The sequence below is a fragment of the Neofelis nebulosa genome, chromosome X, assembly GCF_028018385.1.
Source record: "Neofelis nebulosa isolate mNeoNeb1 chromosome X, mNeoNeb1.pri, whole genome shotgun sequence".
Lineage (NCBI taxonomy): Eukaryota > Metazoa > Chordata > Mammalia > Carnivora > Felidae > Neofelis > Neofelis nebulosa.
In genome coordinates this window covers 78,481,713-78,499,102 of record NC_080800.1, presented here as the reverse complement: position 1 = coordinate 78,499,102, position 17,390 = coordinate 78,481,713, and positions in this window count along the sequence as shown.

The window sequence follows — 17,390 nt, the reverse complement described above, 5'->3', positions numbered from 1 at the left end:
AATATATTTGTTAAGTCTATCTGGTTCAGTGTGTCATTCAAAGCAATTTTTTCCTTGTTGATTCTTTGCTTAATGACCTATATATTGATGTAATTTGGGTGTTAAAGTTCCCTACAATTATTATATTATTATCAATGAGTTCCTTTATGTTTGTTATTAATTGTTTTATATATTTGAGGGTCAAATTGGAGGCATAAATATTTACAATTCTTAGATCTTCTTGTTGGGTAGAACCCTTTGTTATGATATAGGGCCATTTTTCATCTCTTGTTACAGAAATTGGTTTAAAATCTAGTTTATCTGAGATAAGCATTGTTACTGTGGCTATCTTTTGATATTTATTAACATGGTAAATATTTGTGCATTTCTTCATTTTCAATCTACAGGTGGCTTTAAGTCTAAAATGAGTCTCCTGTAAGCAGTGTATGGTTGGGTCTTGTTTTTATCCATTCTGACACTCTATATGTTTTTATTGGAGCATTTAGTCCATTTGCATTCAGAGTAATTATAGATAGATATGAATTTAGTGTTATTTTATTACTTGTTTTGTTACTGTTTCTTGAGATTTTCTCTGTTCTTTAGAGTCATTACGACTTTTAGTCTTTCCTTCCCAATCAAAAAGTTTAAATTTCTTGCAGGGGTGCTTGAGTGGCTCAGTTGGTTAAGTGTCTGACTTCAGCTCAGGTCATGATCTCACCCTTCATGAGTTCAAGTCCCACATCAAGCTCAGTGCTCACAGTTCAGAGCCTGGAGTCTGCTTCAGAATCTGTGTTTCCATCTCTCTCTGTCCCTCCCTCACTCTCTCTATCTCTCTCTCTCTCAAAAATAAATAATCAAAATTTATTTATTTATTTATTTTTACTTTCTTTCCATTGGTATCCATTTATTTTCACAAAGGCTATACATGTTTGTGAATTTGTATATGAGATATATATTTTTTCTGTGTAATTGTTTCTCAAATGGTAGCACAGTGAATGTTCTCTTCAGAGAACATTTTTTTAAATAAATTTTTGTTTTTATTTTTTTATTCTTTTAACTTTATTTTTTATTTTTTAAAATTTGCATCCAAATTAGTTAGCATATAGTGCAACAATGATTTCAGGAGTAGATGCCTTAGTGACCCTAACCATTTAGAACATCCCCCTTCCCACAACCCCTCCAGCAACCCTCAGTTTGTTCTTCATATTTATGAGTCTCTTCTGTTTTGTCCCCCTCCATGTTTTTATATTATTTTTGTTTCTTTTCCCTATGTTCATCTGTTTTGTCTCTTAAAGTCATCATATGAGTAAAGTCATATGATTTTTGTCTTTCTCTGACTAATTTCACTTAGCATAACACCCGCCAGTTCAATTCATGTAGTTGCAAAAGGCAAGATTTCATTCCTTTTGATTACTGAGTAATACTCCATTGTATGCATATATACCACATCTTCTTTATCCATTCATCCATCGATGGACATTTGGACTGTTTCCATACTTTGGCTATTGTTGATAGTGCTGCTGTAAACATAGGGCTGCATGTATTCCTTCGAAACAGCACACCTATATCCATTGGATAAATGCCTAGTAGTGCAATTGCTGGATCGTAGTGTAGTTCTATTTTTAGTGTTTTGAGGAACCTCCATACTGTTTTCCAGAATGGCTGCACCAGCTTGCATTGCCATTAACAATGCAAAACAGATCCTCTTTCTCCGCATCCTGGCCAACATTTGTTCTTGCCTGAGTTGTTAATGTTAGCCATTCTGACAGGTGTAAGGTGGTATCTCATTGTGGTTTTGATTTGTACTTCCCTGATGATGAGTGATGTTGAGCATTTTTTCATGTGTCGGTTGGCCATCTGGATGTCTTCTTTGGAGAAGTGACTATTCATGTCTTTTGCCCATTTCTTCACTGGATTATTTTTGGGGGGGTGTTTTTGGGGGAGTTTGATAAGTTCTTTGTAGATTTTGGATACTAACTCTTTATCTGATATGTCATTTGCAAATATCTTCTCCCATTCTGTCGGATGCCTTTTAGTTTTGCTGTTTCCTTCGCTGTGCAGAAAATTTTTATTTTAATAAGGTCCCAGTAGTTCATTTTTGCATTTGTTTCCCTTGCCTCTGGAGATGTGTTGAGTAAGAAGCTGCTGTGGCCAAGATCAAAGAAGTTTTTGCCTGCTTTCTCCTCGAAGATGTTGATGGCTTCCTGTCTTACATTGAGGTCTTTCATCCATTTTGAGTTTATTTTTGTGGATGGTGTTAGAAAGTGGTCCAGGTTCATTCTGTGGCATGTCGCTGTCCAGTTTTCCCAGCACCACTTGCTGAAGAGACTGTCTTTATTCCATTGGATATTCTTTACTACTTTGTCAAAGATTAGTTAGCCATACGTTTGTGGGTCCATTTCTGGGTTCTCTATTCTATTCCACTGATCTGAGTGTCTGTTCTTATGCCACTACCATACTGTCTTGACGATTACAGCTTTGTAGTATAGCTTGATGTCTGGGATTGTGATGCCTCCTACTTTGGTTTGCTTTTTCAAGATTGCTTTGGCTATTCGGGGTCTTTTCTAGTTTCGTACAAATTTTAGGATTATTGGTTCTAGCTCTGTGAAGAATGCTGATGTTACATTGATAGGGATTGTGTTGAATATGTAGATTGCTTTGGGTAGTATCAACATTTTAACAATATTTGCTCTTCCTATCCAAGAGGATGGAATATTTTTCCATTTCTTTGTGCCTTCTTCAATTTCTTCCATAAGCTTTCTATAGTTTAAGTGTATAGATTTTTCACCTCTCTGGTTAGATTTATTCCTATGTATTTTATGGTTTTTTGTGCAACTGTAAATGGGATCTATTCCTTGATTTCTCTTTCTGTTGCTTCATTGTTGGTATATAGGAATGTAACCGATTTCTGTGCATTGATTTTATATCCTGCCACTTTGCTGAATTCATGAATCAGTTCTAGCAGTTTTTTTAGAGGAATCTTTTGGGTTTTCCATATAGAGTATCATGTCATCTGCGAAGAGTGAAAGTTTGACCTCCTCCTGGACAATTTGGATGCCTTTTATTTCTTTGTGTTGTCTGATTGCAGAGGCTAAGACTTCCAATACTATGTTTAATAACAGTGGACAGAGAATGACCTATGCATGATGCTTTTAAGCTCATGGCAGAAATAGCTCAGGCAAAATGTGGTCACTCAAGGAATTTCAAAGGGGCTGGTGTCTGAGTTTTAGAGAAGAGGAAAGGAAACATAAAGCTAAGACAACATGTCAATAATTTTTTTAATAGAAAATAATATCTAAAATTGTTTAAAAAAAAGAGAAGCAAAAATGGAAAGTTTTAAAACAAAAAAATAGACGAACACATTGCAGACAACTAAAGTCTCATTTAAACAGGCAGTTATTAGGAAGATAGATTGAAGTGTGCATTATTACTTTCTATACTGGCAAGTTCAATCATCAGCTGCAAAGAGTTGAGAGTGATTTTATCTCTCTTTTATCTTGGCCTTATCATATAAAGCTATGTCAACTTCCGGTTTTTTGTTTTTGTTTTCAGTCTGTGACTTCATACAGTTAAGTTTACCTTCTGGGCCACACTTATGAAAAAGGAAAGAAACTGAAGAAAAAAATTCAAACTTTTAAAAGGATGTCAATTTTGTCTATAAACTAAGTCATAACAGAGATAAAAAATTTAAAAACTTGTCTGAATTTATCTTAATATAGTTTAAAAATACATTTTTCATAACTGAAATGATCTCTATGAAATGATTTTCAGCACAGTACATTGTGCCATAATACATTTTTGATGGGATTTTTGATACCAGTCATTAAGATGTGAAAGTACAAGTACAGGAACACAGTTTTGTCTGATAAGGTATGTCAAAATGCACAGAATCGGATGAATCCAGTTATTGCTGGATAGAAGCTAGGGAGAAAAAGAAAGGGCAGTTAAAAGTTAAAAACTTACCTATCTTAGCAAGACTCTTTAGTTTTATGTTAAAGAGCTTTACCTCTCATAGTGTGAAAGGACTCTTATTCTCTCATTGGTCTTTCTATATTGTACAACTGTGTTAAGAGTAACCACTAACGCCCCCACCATGTAATAGGCAGAATATGTGCTAAAATAAAGGCTAGTAAAATCATGCCCAAGGGGTTTTTGACAAGGTCTGAAGTTCTGATTACTTAATTCCCTCCTAAACTATGATTATTGGTAGCTTATGAGCACTTACTATATGCCAGACATTTTGTTAATAGCTTTATATATACATTAGTTTGTTTAATTCTTACAATAGCCCTGTAAAGCAGATTCCCTTATTATATTCATTTTACAGATGACGAAACTCAGGCAAAAAAAAAAAAATTAAATAACTTGCCCAGAGGCACACTGTAAGGAAGTGGTAGAGCCATGATTCAATCTTAGTTGGTATTATCCATTAACATGATCACCATAAATTAAGTGATCAAATTATCTAGCTAGGTATTTTGAAAGGCATTAAAACCCTAGTTCTCAGTACAGATAAATTTTAAGGTGAGTAGGTGAGACAGGGATTATGGGATGCTCCAGAGAATGCTCCATGTGGAGGATCCTGGGAAACCAAGAATTATAGAGATACTAAGTACTGAGAAAGTTAAAGAAGAAAGAGAGAACTCAAAAGGCGACAAATAAGTCACAACTTTTATACATTCACAATTTTGCCAAGGCAAAATTATTATCAGTACTGAAAAGATACGCCTTAATATTCAGAATAGGTACAGAGAGGCAAAGCTGTGTGTACAATAAAAGTGATAATGAAGATGGTAAAAGAAGTCCAGTGGGACATGCGGGTAGCTTCTTGTTATTGTGGCCCCATGGCTTAGATGTGACCATCATACCAAGAGTGACTAAAGGAAAAGTCAGGGAAGCTGCCCCTTAATGAGGATCTTCCAGAATCTGCAATACCTTGACGAAAAGGCCAATGAGAAGCAGGGAGCAATAACTGAGTTTATCTATTAAATTGGAACCATTTTAGTGTCCAACTGGGCCTGAGATGAACAGTTGTGATGTAACAGTGTTAATGAATGAGAGCTTCACAATTCTGCAACTGTGAGGATTTACTTAAGACGTAGCAATCAATTTAAATGTATTCATTTCATAGAGTTATAAAAAGAATTATGAGTAATTTTTTATGGCTTGTTGTAGATGCAGCAAGGTGAGGGGATGGAGAAGCCAAGGCAGGAGAGGAAGATCCTGAAGTATTTGTCTGCTTTGTCAGAAGAATAAGTAGTAAGAGTCTTTAAAAGATTTTAAATAACCGGTCACCATATATCAAAAATATGCTTTAGAAACCTAACTTTGAGTAACTTTGAATTTATAAAGTTCTTATTTATAGTGAACTGAAATCTTACTCTACATCTTCTCTTACTCTTCATTCTCCTATGTAGGATCTTACAGAATAAATGTATCTGAATTCTTCTGTATCTGCTTTTTGAATACTTACATACATATGTCTTTCAAATATTTAACAATTTTTATTGGGTCTTCTCTGGGTTAAACATTTTTAGTTTTCTTGACTATCTTAACAGAATTCACTTCCTGAATGAAGAGAGTGGTGTATTTACTCACTGTATTTTGTCTCCCATTATTTGAGGGTTGCATGTGGCTGAGAGGTCTGCTGAGATATTGATGAAGTCCATGATGTGAAGATTAGAAAGATGTGAGGCATGAATTTGAAGGAGTGCAGTCAGCTTGAGCTGGATCTGAGCTCACATGGAATTGTCCACTGCAGGCTGCAGGTGAAGTCAGGCATGGGCCAAAGGGATGTGACATGGGGCACCAGAGGCAAATGCTAAAGGTAATAATAGTTAAGCTGTTTCAACAAAGATCCCACAAAACACAGTGGCCTAAATAAGACAGAAGCTTAATTCCTTAAGTAAAGTTTGGTTAGTTTGGAATAGTGTAACTTCTCTGCTTGACAAGGTCATCCAGGGACACAGGTTCCTTTTATATTGATTCTCTGCTATCTTCTAGGGCATTTCCTAGACTACATGGTCAAAACAGGGCTGCTTCCACATTTGTGTTTCATCTCATGGGAAAAAAGGGAAGAAGAGTCCTGTGCAATTTTCTTTTACATAATCATGGCAGAAATTGCACACATTCTTTATGTTCTTATCCCATTGTCAATAACTTAATATATCCACATTTGTCTGCTAGGGAAGCTTTGAAATATTGTTACCTAGCTGAGAGGCTGTGTGTATAGTAAGAAGTGGGAAAGGAATTTGGGGGGATAGTTAGCAAATAAATAACCTAATTTATATTAAAATTTTCAGTCCAATGAAATGAGACAGTTTTATGCATTTTAAAAATCAAATTCAAATCAATCATGAAGTTATTAAGAACACCATTAGGTTCAAACACAGCCAGAGCCATATGGTGATAACCATTGCATCCTGAAAACAGCTAAAGGATCTCTTGGGTTCAATTGAGAACAGTGTAGGGTGACTTTCCTATTACTATCAGTTATATTAAGGGCTGTTGAACCATGCAAAATGTATTAGAAAGTAAGATGCTCTCCTCAGTAAAGGACCATATAATTTCCCATTTGGCATTTATTCTCTATGACTGTTGTTGATACTTAGATTTCACTATAATTCAAAGAATATAGGGATTCAAGTGTTTCAAGTAGAATATTTTTTGTCACATGGACAAAATTTGAGAAGCACCACTTTCTGACAACTTAAGCTACAAAGGAAAAAATGTACCACTACTGTCCTTGTGTATCATTACTACTAATGAGGGCAGCTTCTCCTATGTCAAAGGCATGACTCAGATAGAATCTGTGCCCCAGCTATATTATGTTCCACAGTTATTTTATCTCTATAATATGATGTACACGGCATATATTGAGTTATGTGAGACATAAGATGAGACAGAAACAGAGAGCTAAGATGACAGAATAATGGGAGGACCCTAGGCTTTTCTTGTCCCTTGATCACAGCTAGATAAATATAAACTCATTCTGAATGCCTATGAAATCAATATGAGAACTCACAGAACAAAATGCACAGCTAGAAAGAGAGAAGAACCCACATTGTAGAAGGTAGGAGGTGTGGAGAGGTGGTATGGGGGACAAGTGGATCACAAGTGCTGGAGAGGGAAGGGAGCCCTGGTCATGGAGAGAGGTAAGAGAGATAGAGAAGAGCACGCAATGGATGATACAAGGAAAGCACTTCCCTAAAACTATTGACTAAGAAGATGAGAGGGGCTGTTTTTGTGAGCTTTTACAATAAGTGGGACACAAGGACTGGAGTTTTAGAGGTCCACAACGTGCTGGTGTGGAGCCTTGAGGGCGTTGCAGTGCTCCTGTGGAGAAGGCAGGCAGATAGCCATGGGGCAGATGGCATGCTCTGAGGATTCCCCGAGATACACTGTGAGAGATGGTTGTTCCTTCTTAGAACAAATCTGGGAGAAGTGACATTGTCTCTCTTGCTACAAAAGATCCAGCAGGCACCATTTCCCTCCCTTGCCCCTCAGTGTAAACTAATTTTAGTAAATATCACATAATCAACACTGCCAGCCTAAACTGTTTTTGGTACTGTTTTTCTCAGAAAGATTTGCCTGAAAACCAGAGCAGTGGGCCTCTACACCAGAAAACCAGTATAACCCACCCACACACCACATCTACTGACCATAAATTTCTACAAAGCTTCAACTACAGTGGAAATAACATTAGGTCTTTTTGTAACAAGGAGAACACAGCACACCTAGTTAAAACTCACCACACTCTGGCAAAGATGGAAATACTGTCCACAGCAGGCAAAGAAAAACTCTGCAGATGACTGACTTTGAGGGATAGACCAACCATAACACAGCAACAGACTGCACACACCACACACCAGAGACACTTCTGAAGCACCAGGCCCTGGACAGCATATGACTTCTTCTTCATAAAGCCATTAATCTTAGGAGCATGAAACATAGCAGTGTTTCCTAACACAGAGAATACAAAGACCTAGAAAAAATGAAAACATGGAGGAATTCATCCCAGAATAAAGAACAAGAAAAGGTCATGGCAAGGGATCTAATTGAAACAGATATAAATAAGTGATATGCTTGATCAAGAATTTAAAGAAACAATTTCCAGCTGGGCTTGAGAAAAGGATATTAGACACCAGGGAATTCCTTACAACAGAGATAAAATAACTGAAAACTAATCAGGCTGAAAGGATGAAATAACTGAGACTGAGATTTGAAACAGATTGGATATAATGATCACAAGGATGGAATAAGCAGATGAACAAATAAGTGGTATAGAAGATAAAATTCTGGAAAATAATGAAGCTGCACAAAAGAGGAAAAGAAAAATCTTGGATCATGAAAGTAGACTTAGAGAACTCAATAGCTCCATAAAGTGTAATAACATTTGTATCATAGAAGCCCAAGAAGAAGAGAAGGAAAAAGGGAGCAGAAGGTTTATTTCAGGAAATTATAGCTTAAAACTCCCCTTAATCTGGAGGAGGAAACATCCAAATCCAGGAGGAACGGAAAAATCCCATCAAAATTAACAAAAACAACAAAACATGTTTTTGTGAAATTGATAAAATATAGAGATAAAGAAAAGTCTTAAAAATAAGACAAGAGAAATCCCTAACTTACAAGGGAAGACAAATAATGTTAGCAGCACATCTCTCCACAGAAATTTGGTGGACAAGAAAAGAATGACAGTGTATATTTAACATGCTGAATGGGAAAAATATGTAGCCAAGAATACTTTATTTATTGAGTCTATCATTCAGAATAGGAGAGATCAAGAGTTTCACAGACAAACAAAAAATTAGGAGCTCTTGACCACTAAACCAGCACTGCAAACACTTTTTATGTTCTGTTCTGTTATTTTTAAATTTTGACTGTTTAGAGGAGCCAAAATGGCTGAATAGCTTGGAAGCTTTTTGTGTGTCTTGCATCCATGAAAGACAGCCAGACCAACGCTAAACCATCCTATATACCTAGAAAACTAATTGGAAGATTAACACAACAATCTGTACAACCTGAACCACAGAATTCAGCAGGTACCTGGCACAGAGAAGGGAACTTGGGGGGCCAGAAGCCTCAAAAGGTAGGGAACCCATTTTATGGATGGAGAGAAGATGACAGGAGAGGGGGTGAAGCATACGGGAAAATCACCCTTCCCAAAAAGCAGCTGGAGAGAAAGTAGAAAATTAGAAACAGCCACAGGAACCAAACTAAAAAGGGAGAAGGGAAAAAGGAGAGGGTTTAAATTCCATTAAGACTGTAAACAAGAGGAGTGCAAAGGCTGCAACTCCACAGCTCGATACCTGGTGGTGCTCTGGTGGGAAAGGTGAATCCCCAGGAACAGAGTGAGATCCAGGAGGTTCTCGGGCCACACAGGAAAAAATGGTTCCACTGCTTCAAGGACATTTGGTAGACTGTTGAAGCCACTTGTGTCCAACAGACCCCATAAGGCAGCCACATTCACCGGTGCTGGGGCAAGGTCATTGAGGGTGAAGCCTGGTGCCAGATGTGTGTTACAATTTTCCATAATCCCTGAAACGCTGATGCTACCCTGTCTCACGAACTTTTTTGGGGGGCGGGCTGGCACCTGGCCACAGCCTTGGGGCAACAGCAGGGTGCAGCGGGCATTCCTGGGTGCAGCCTACATCTGGCCATTGCTCATGCAGCCATTGCTCAGTGAGACCCTCACGCAGAGGGGTGGAACAGGTCAAAGCCAAAGTCCTTCAGAAGTAAGGGCCCGGGGAAAACAGCTGCATCTGAGACAAAACTTGGAGAGAAGTACTGCCTGGGGCTTGGTCACAGAGAGTGAAAAAGCAGGTAGCGGAGGAGAGCTGAAGACAGAGGATGGGTTCACGATTGCTGATCCGGGAGGACAGACTGGGTGGCTGGGTGGCGCCATTTTCACCACTCCCACACTGCATTTGCAAACCTACCAGCCCCGCAACAATCCACCACAATAGGCTAGCAGCGCCATCTAGTAGAGAGCAGAGCTGTTACACCGAGCCCCACCCAACTGGGCCAATTTCGCTCTTCAAGAACACAAGCCTCACCTCCGGCTTAATTTATGGAGTGTAAAGAACCACATGGACTAACCTCTAGGGGAAAACGAAGCAATATCAGTCCTACTTCAATCTGTTAGTGGGTTCTTCTATTCAATTTTTTTTTATTTTTTTCCTCTTTTTCCATTTTCTCTTTTACAGTACTTTTCTTTTTCTTGAAAACAGAAAGAGAAAAAACTTATTTTTATTTTCAATTTTTATGAAAAATATCAGTCTTTAATTTTTATTACTGTATTTTTTACTTTTGTGTAATATTTTTTCAAATACAACTTTACTTCCATCATTTTATTTAATTTACTTTCGTGTACTAACCATTTCAAATTTTCAATTCCCTTTTTTTCTTTCTTTATCTTTTTTTCACTTTTTCATTTTTTTTCTTTTTCTTAGTGCAGGAAAGGAGAAAAACTTCATTTTTGCTTTCAATTTCTTTTAAATATATTTTTATTTATTATATTTTTAGCTTTTATGTAAATTTTTCAAATTCTATCTTACTACAAACATTTTATTTTAGTCTACTATAGTGTATTTACTTTTTCAAATTTTCAAATGCTTACTTTTTTCTTTTCTTTTTTCTATTTTTATCTTTTTTCTCATTTTCATTTATTTTCTTGTTCTTAAACATAAAACCAAAAAAAATCATATTTCTTTTTAATACTTATTAAAAATATTTTCTTTAATTTTTTCTACTATATTCTCTATTTTGTGTATATTTTTTCATTTCTATTTTACTCACATCATCTCATTTTAGTCTACATTAGTGTATTCATTTCTTCACAATCTCAAACGATTTCCTTCCCCCCTCCTTTTTTCTCTATTCTGTCAAACCACTTTCAACACCAAGACCAAAACACACCTAGGATCTAGCATCTTCTATGCGATTTGTCTGTGTGTGTGTTTAGTTTTTAATTTTTAATTTTAATTATTTTTAATTTTAATATTTTTAATTGCAATTTTTCGACATCATTAATTCCTCTTGTCCCTTCAAAATGACAAATCAGGGGCGCCTGGGTGGCGCAGTCAGTTAAGCGTCCGACTTCAGCCAGGTCACGATCTCGCGGCCCGTGAGTTCGAGCCCCGCGTCAGGCTCTGAGCCGATGGCTCGGAGCCTGGAGCCTGTTTCCGATTCTGTGTCTCCCTCTCTCTCTGCCCCTCCCCTGTTCATGCTCTGTCTCTCTCTGTCCCAAAAATAAATAAAAAAACGTTGAAAAAAAAATGACAAATCAAAGGAATTCACCCCAAAAGAAAGAGCACACTAAGAAATGACAGCCAGGGATTTAACCAACACAGATACAAGCAAAGTGTCTGAACCAGAATTTAGAATCAATATCATAAGAATACTAGCTGGAGTTGAAAATAGATTAGAATCCCTTTCTGCAGAGATAAAAGAAGGAAATAATAGCCAGAATGAAAATAAAAATTCAATAACTGAGCTACAATCATGGATGGATGCAGCGGCCACAAGGATGGACAAGGCAGAACAAAGAATCAGTGATATAGAGGACAAACTTATAGAGAATAATGAAGCAGAAAAATAGAGGGAGATTAAGGCAAAAGAGCACAATTTAAGAATTAGAGAAATCAGTGACTCATTAAAAAGGAACAACATCAGAATCATAGGGGTCCCAAAAGAGGAAGACAGAGAAATAGGTTAGAAGAGTTATGTGAGCAAATCAGAGCAGAAAACTTTCCTAACCTGGGGAAAGACACAGACATCAAAATCCAGGAAGCACAGAGGAACCCCATTAGATTCAACAAAAACCTACCATCAACAAGGAATATCATAGTCAACTTCACAAAATACTCAGGCAAGGAGAGAATCATGAAAGCAGCAAGGGAAAAAAAGTCCCTAAATTACAAGGAAAGACAGATCAGGTTTGCAGCAGACCTATCCACAGAAACATGGCAGGCCAGAAAGGAGTGGCAGGATATATTCAGTGTGCTGAATCAGAAAAATATGCAGCCAAGAATTCTTTATCCAGCAAGGCTGTCATTCAAAATAGAAGGAGAGATAAAAAGTTTCCCAGACAAACAAAAATTAAGGGAGTTTGTGACCACTAAACCAGCCCTGCAAGAAATTTTAAGTGGGACTCTCTGAGGGGAGAAAAGATGAAAATTTATATATATATATATATAGATAGATAGATAGATAGATATCAAAAACAACAAGAGATTACAAAGGACCAGAGAACACCACCAGACACTGCAACTCTACAAGCTTCATAATGGCAATAAAGTCTATCTTTCAGTACTCACTCTAAATGACAATGGACTCAATGCTCCAATCAAAAGACATAGGGTAACAGAATGGATAAGAAAACAAGATCCATCCATATGCTGTTTACAGGAGACCCATTTTAGACCTAAAGACACCTACAGATTGAAAGGGGATGGAGAACCATCTATCATGCTAATGCTCAACAAAAGAAAGCTGGAGTAGCCATACTTACATCAGACAATCTAGACTTTAAAATAAACACTGTATCAAGAGATGCAGAAGGGCATTATATCATAATCAAGGGTCTATAGACCAAGAAGACCTACAATTGTAAACATTTATGCACCAAATGTGGAGAACAAAAATATATAAATCAATTAATCACAAACATAAAGAAACTCATCGATAGTAATACCATAATAGTAGGAGACTTCAACACCCCACTCACAGCAATGGACAGATCATTTAATCAAAATATCAACAAGGAAACAATGGCTTTGAATGACACATTGGACCAGATGGACTTAACACATATATTCAGAACATTTTATCCTAAAGCAGCAGAATATGCATTATTCTCCAGTGCACATTGAATGTTCTCCAGAATAGACCATATACTGGGACGCAAATCAGCCCTAAGTAAGTACAAAGAGATCGAGATCATACTGTGCATATTTTCAGACCACAACACTATGCAACTTGATATCAACCACAAGAAAAAATTTGGAAAGATAACAAATACTTCGAGACTGAAGAACTTCCTACTAAAGAATGAATGGGCTTAGCAACCAGTTAAAGAGGAAATTAAGAAGTACATGGAAGTCAATGAAAATGATAGCACCACTACCCAAAACCTCTGGGATGCAGCAAAGGTGGTCATAAGAGGAAAATACATAGCAATCCAGGCCTTCCTAAAGAAGGAAGAAAGATCTCAAATACACAACCTAACCTTAGGCCTTAAGGAGCTGGAAAAAGAACAAATAAAACCTAAAACCAGCAGAAGACGGGAAATAATAAAGATTAGAGAAGAAATTAATATAATTAAAACAACAACAACAACAAAAAAAAACAGTAGAACAGATCAATGAAACCAGAAGCTGGTTCTTTGAAAGAATTAACAAAATTTACAAACCACTAGCCAGTTTGATCAAAAAGGAAAAGGAAAGGACCCAAATAAATAAAATCAAGAATGAAAGAGGAGAGATCACAACCAACACAGCAGAAATAAAAACAATAATAAAAGAATTTTATGAGCAATTATATGCCAGTAAAATGGGCAATCTGGAAGAAATGGACAAATTCCTAGAAACATATACACTACCAACACTGAAATAGGAAGAAATAGAAAACTTGACAGACCCATAACTAGTAAGGGAATTGAATTAGTAATCAAAAATCTGCCAAAAAACAAGAGTCCATGGCCAGATGGCTTTCCAGGGGAATTTTACCAAACATTTAAGAAAGAGTTAACACCTATTCTCTTGAAGCTGTTTTAAAAAATAGAAATGGAAAGAAAACTTCCATACTCTTTCTATGAAGCCAGCATTACCTTGATTCCAAAACCAGACAGAGACCCCACTAAAAAGGAGAACTATAGATCAATTTCCTGGATGAACATGGATGCAAAAATCCTCAACAAGATATTAGCCAAAGGGCTACAACAATACATTAAAAAAATTATTCACCACTACCAAGTGGGATTTATACCTGGGATGCAGGGCTGGTTCAATATCCACAAAACAATTAACGTGATTCATCACATCAATAAAAGAAAGGACAAGAACCATATGATCCTCTCAACAGATGCAGAGAAAGCATTTCACAAAATACAGCATCCTTTCTTGATAAAAACTGACAGGTAAGTAGGGATAGAAGGAGCATACCTCAAGATACTAAAAGCCCTATATGAACGACCCAATGCTAATACTATTCTCAATGGGGAAAAACGAAGATTTTTCCCCCTAAGGTCAGGAACAAGACATAGATGTCCACTATGGCCACTGTTATTCAACATAGTATTGGAAGTCTTAGCCTCTGCAATCAGACAACATAAAGAAATAAAAGGCATCCAAATCAGCAAGAGGAGGTCAAACTTTCAGTCTTCACAGATGACATGATACTCTATATGGAAAACCCAAAAGATTCCACCAAAAAACTGCTACAATTGATTCACGAATTCAGGAAAGTTGTAGGACATAAAATCAACACCCGGAAATCGGTTGCATTCCTATACACCAACAATGAAGCGACAGAAAGAGAAATCAAGGAATCGAACCTATTTACAGTTGCACAAAAATCCATATAATACCTAGGAATAAATCTATCTAAAGAGGTGAATAATCTATATGCTGAAAATGATAGAAAGCTTATGAAAGAAATTGAAGAAGACACAAAGAAATGGAAAAAGATTCCATGCTCCTGGATAGGAAGAATGAATATTGTTAAAATATCGATACTACCCAAAGCAATCTACATATTCAATGCAATCCCTATCAGAGTAACATCAGCATTCTTCACAGAGCTAGAACCAATAATCCGAAAATTTGTATGGAACCAAAAAAGACCTCAAATAGACAAAGCAATCTTGAAAAAGAAAACCAAAGCAGGAGGCATCACAATCCCAGACTTCAAGCTATACTACAAAGCTGTAATCATCAAAACAGTATGGTACTGGCACAAGAACAGACACTCAGATCAGTGGAATAGAATAGAGAACCCAGAAGTGGACCCACAAATGTATGGCCAACTAATCTTTGACAAAGTAGGAAAGAATATCCAATGGAATAAAGACAGTCTCTTCAGCAAGTGGTGCTGGGAAAACTGGACAGCGACATGCCACAGAATGAACCTGGACCACTTTCTAACACCATCCACAAAAATAAACTCAAAATGGATGAAAGACCTCAATGTAAGACAGGAAGCCATCAACATCGTCGAGGAGAAAGCAGGCAAAAACCTCTTTGATCTTGGCTGCAGCAAAGTCTTACTCAACACATCTCCGGAGGCAAGGGAAACAAAAGCAAAAAGGAACTACTGGGACCTCATCAAAATAAAAATGTTCTGCAGAGCAGAGGAAACAGTCAGCAAAACTAAAAGGCAACTAACAAAAATGGGAGAAGATATTTGTAAATGACATATCAGATAAAGAGTTAGTATCCAAAATCTATAAAGAACTTATCAAACTCAAGCCAAAAAACAAATAATCCAGTGAAGAAATGGGAAAAGACATGAATAGACACTTCTCCAAAGAAGACATCCAGATGGCCAACTGACACATGAAAAAATACTCAACATCACTCATCAGGGAAATACAAATCAAAATCACAATGCGATACCACCTCACACCTGTCAGAATGGCTAACATTAACAACTCAGGCAAGAACAGATGTTGGCCAGGATGCGGAGAAAGAGGATCTGTTTTGCATTGTTAATGGCAATGCAAGCTGGTGCAGCCACTCTGGAAAACAGTATGGAGGTTCCTCAAAAAACTAAAAACAGAACTACCCTATGACCCAGCAATTGCACTACTAGCTCTTTATCCACAGGTTACAGTTGTGGTGTTTCCAAGGGACACATGCACCCCATGTTTATAGCAGCACTATCAACAATAGCCAAAGTATGGAAAGGGCCCAAATGTCCATCGATGAATGAATGGATAAAGAAAATGTGGTATCTATATGTTTGTATATACACACACACACACACACACACACACACACACAATGGAGTATTACTTGGCAAACAAAAAGAATGAAAACTTGTCATTTGCAACTACGTGGATGGAACTGGAGTGTATTATGCTAAGTGAAATTAGTCAGAGAAAGACAAAAATCATATGACTTCATTCATACGAGGACTTTAAGAGACAAAACAGATGAACATAAGGGAAGGGAAACAAAATAATATAAAAACAGGGAGGGGGACAAAACAGAAGAGACTCATAAATATGGAGAATAAACTGAGGGTTACTGGAGGGGTTGTGGGGGGGGGATGGGCTAAATGGGTAAGGGGCACTAAGGAATCTGCTCCTGTAATCATTGTTGCACTATATGCTAACTAATTTGGATGTAAATTTTAAAAAATAAAATAAATAAAATAAAAAAACACTGAGAATAAACTGAAGGTTGATGGGGGGTGGGAGGGACGGGAAAGCGGGTGATGGGCACTGAGGTAGGCATCTGTTGGGATGAGGACTGGGTGTTGTATGGAAACAATTTGACAATAAATTTCATATTAAATAAAATAAGAAAAAAACTAATGTTAACAAAATCCAAGGGTTTTACACAAACAAATGTCTAAAAAGACACTTATTTTCTAAAGCTTAACTGGGACAATACAATTCACCATATTTGTATATATTCAGTTTCCAAGACACTGATGTTAGCAAGTTCTATATTGCTCTCTATTTGTACTGGGAAGAAACTCCAGACAATTAATGAAGATAAAATGGAACTTCTGAGCATGGCAAAGAGTGGTTTGCTCACTCATTTAACAAATATTTATTGAGCAGATACTATATGACAAGTTCTATGGCTCTCATGGCAAAAGATAGGACCCCTGCTCTCAAGGAATTTCCCATGATTATGGTAACCTAAGAGTAGACAAGATATGAAGAAACCTCAGTTCTATTTCATGTTTTTTTAAGAGTGACTTCATAATGCTACATAACAATACAGTGTCTTGATTCCTCAAATTTTAAAATATGGAATACATAATTGTCTTTCTTGATACTACATATATGGGTAGTTTGAAATTCTATCAAGCTTTTGTTGGAAAAAGTTCTTTTTGGAAAATGCTGGGATTCTTTTCAGGAAATCTTGTAAAGAAATATTTTCCTTTGTCCTGTTTCCTTCCCTGATATTCCTTGAAAATCAACAAATCAGAATGCTCTTAAGTCCATTTATCTTTATTTGAAGCTTTGGAAGGTGTTTTCTTTTTTCTGTTCTACAGTTGCTAATCTTCAGCCCCTATGCATATGTTTAATTATATCATTGTGGAATGGCAAATGTGCAATTTGTTTATTTCTCTTTGCTCCCAAGTTGCTCCCCAATTGACTTTATTTTTCGAAAGCAATTTAAAGGTGCATTTTTTCAACTGGTTAATCTTGGCAAACTGTTGGTTCTGTTCTCTCA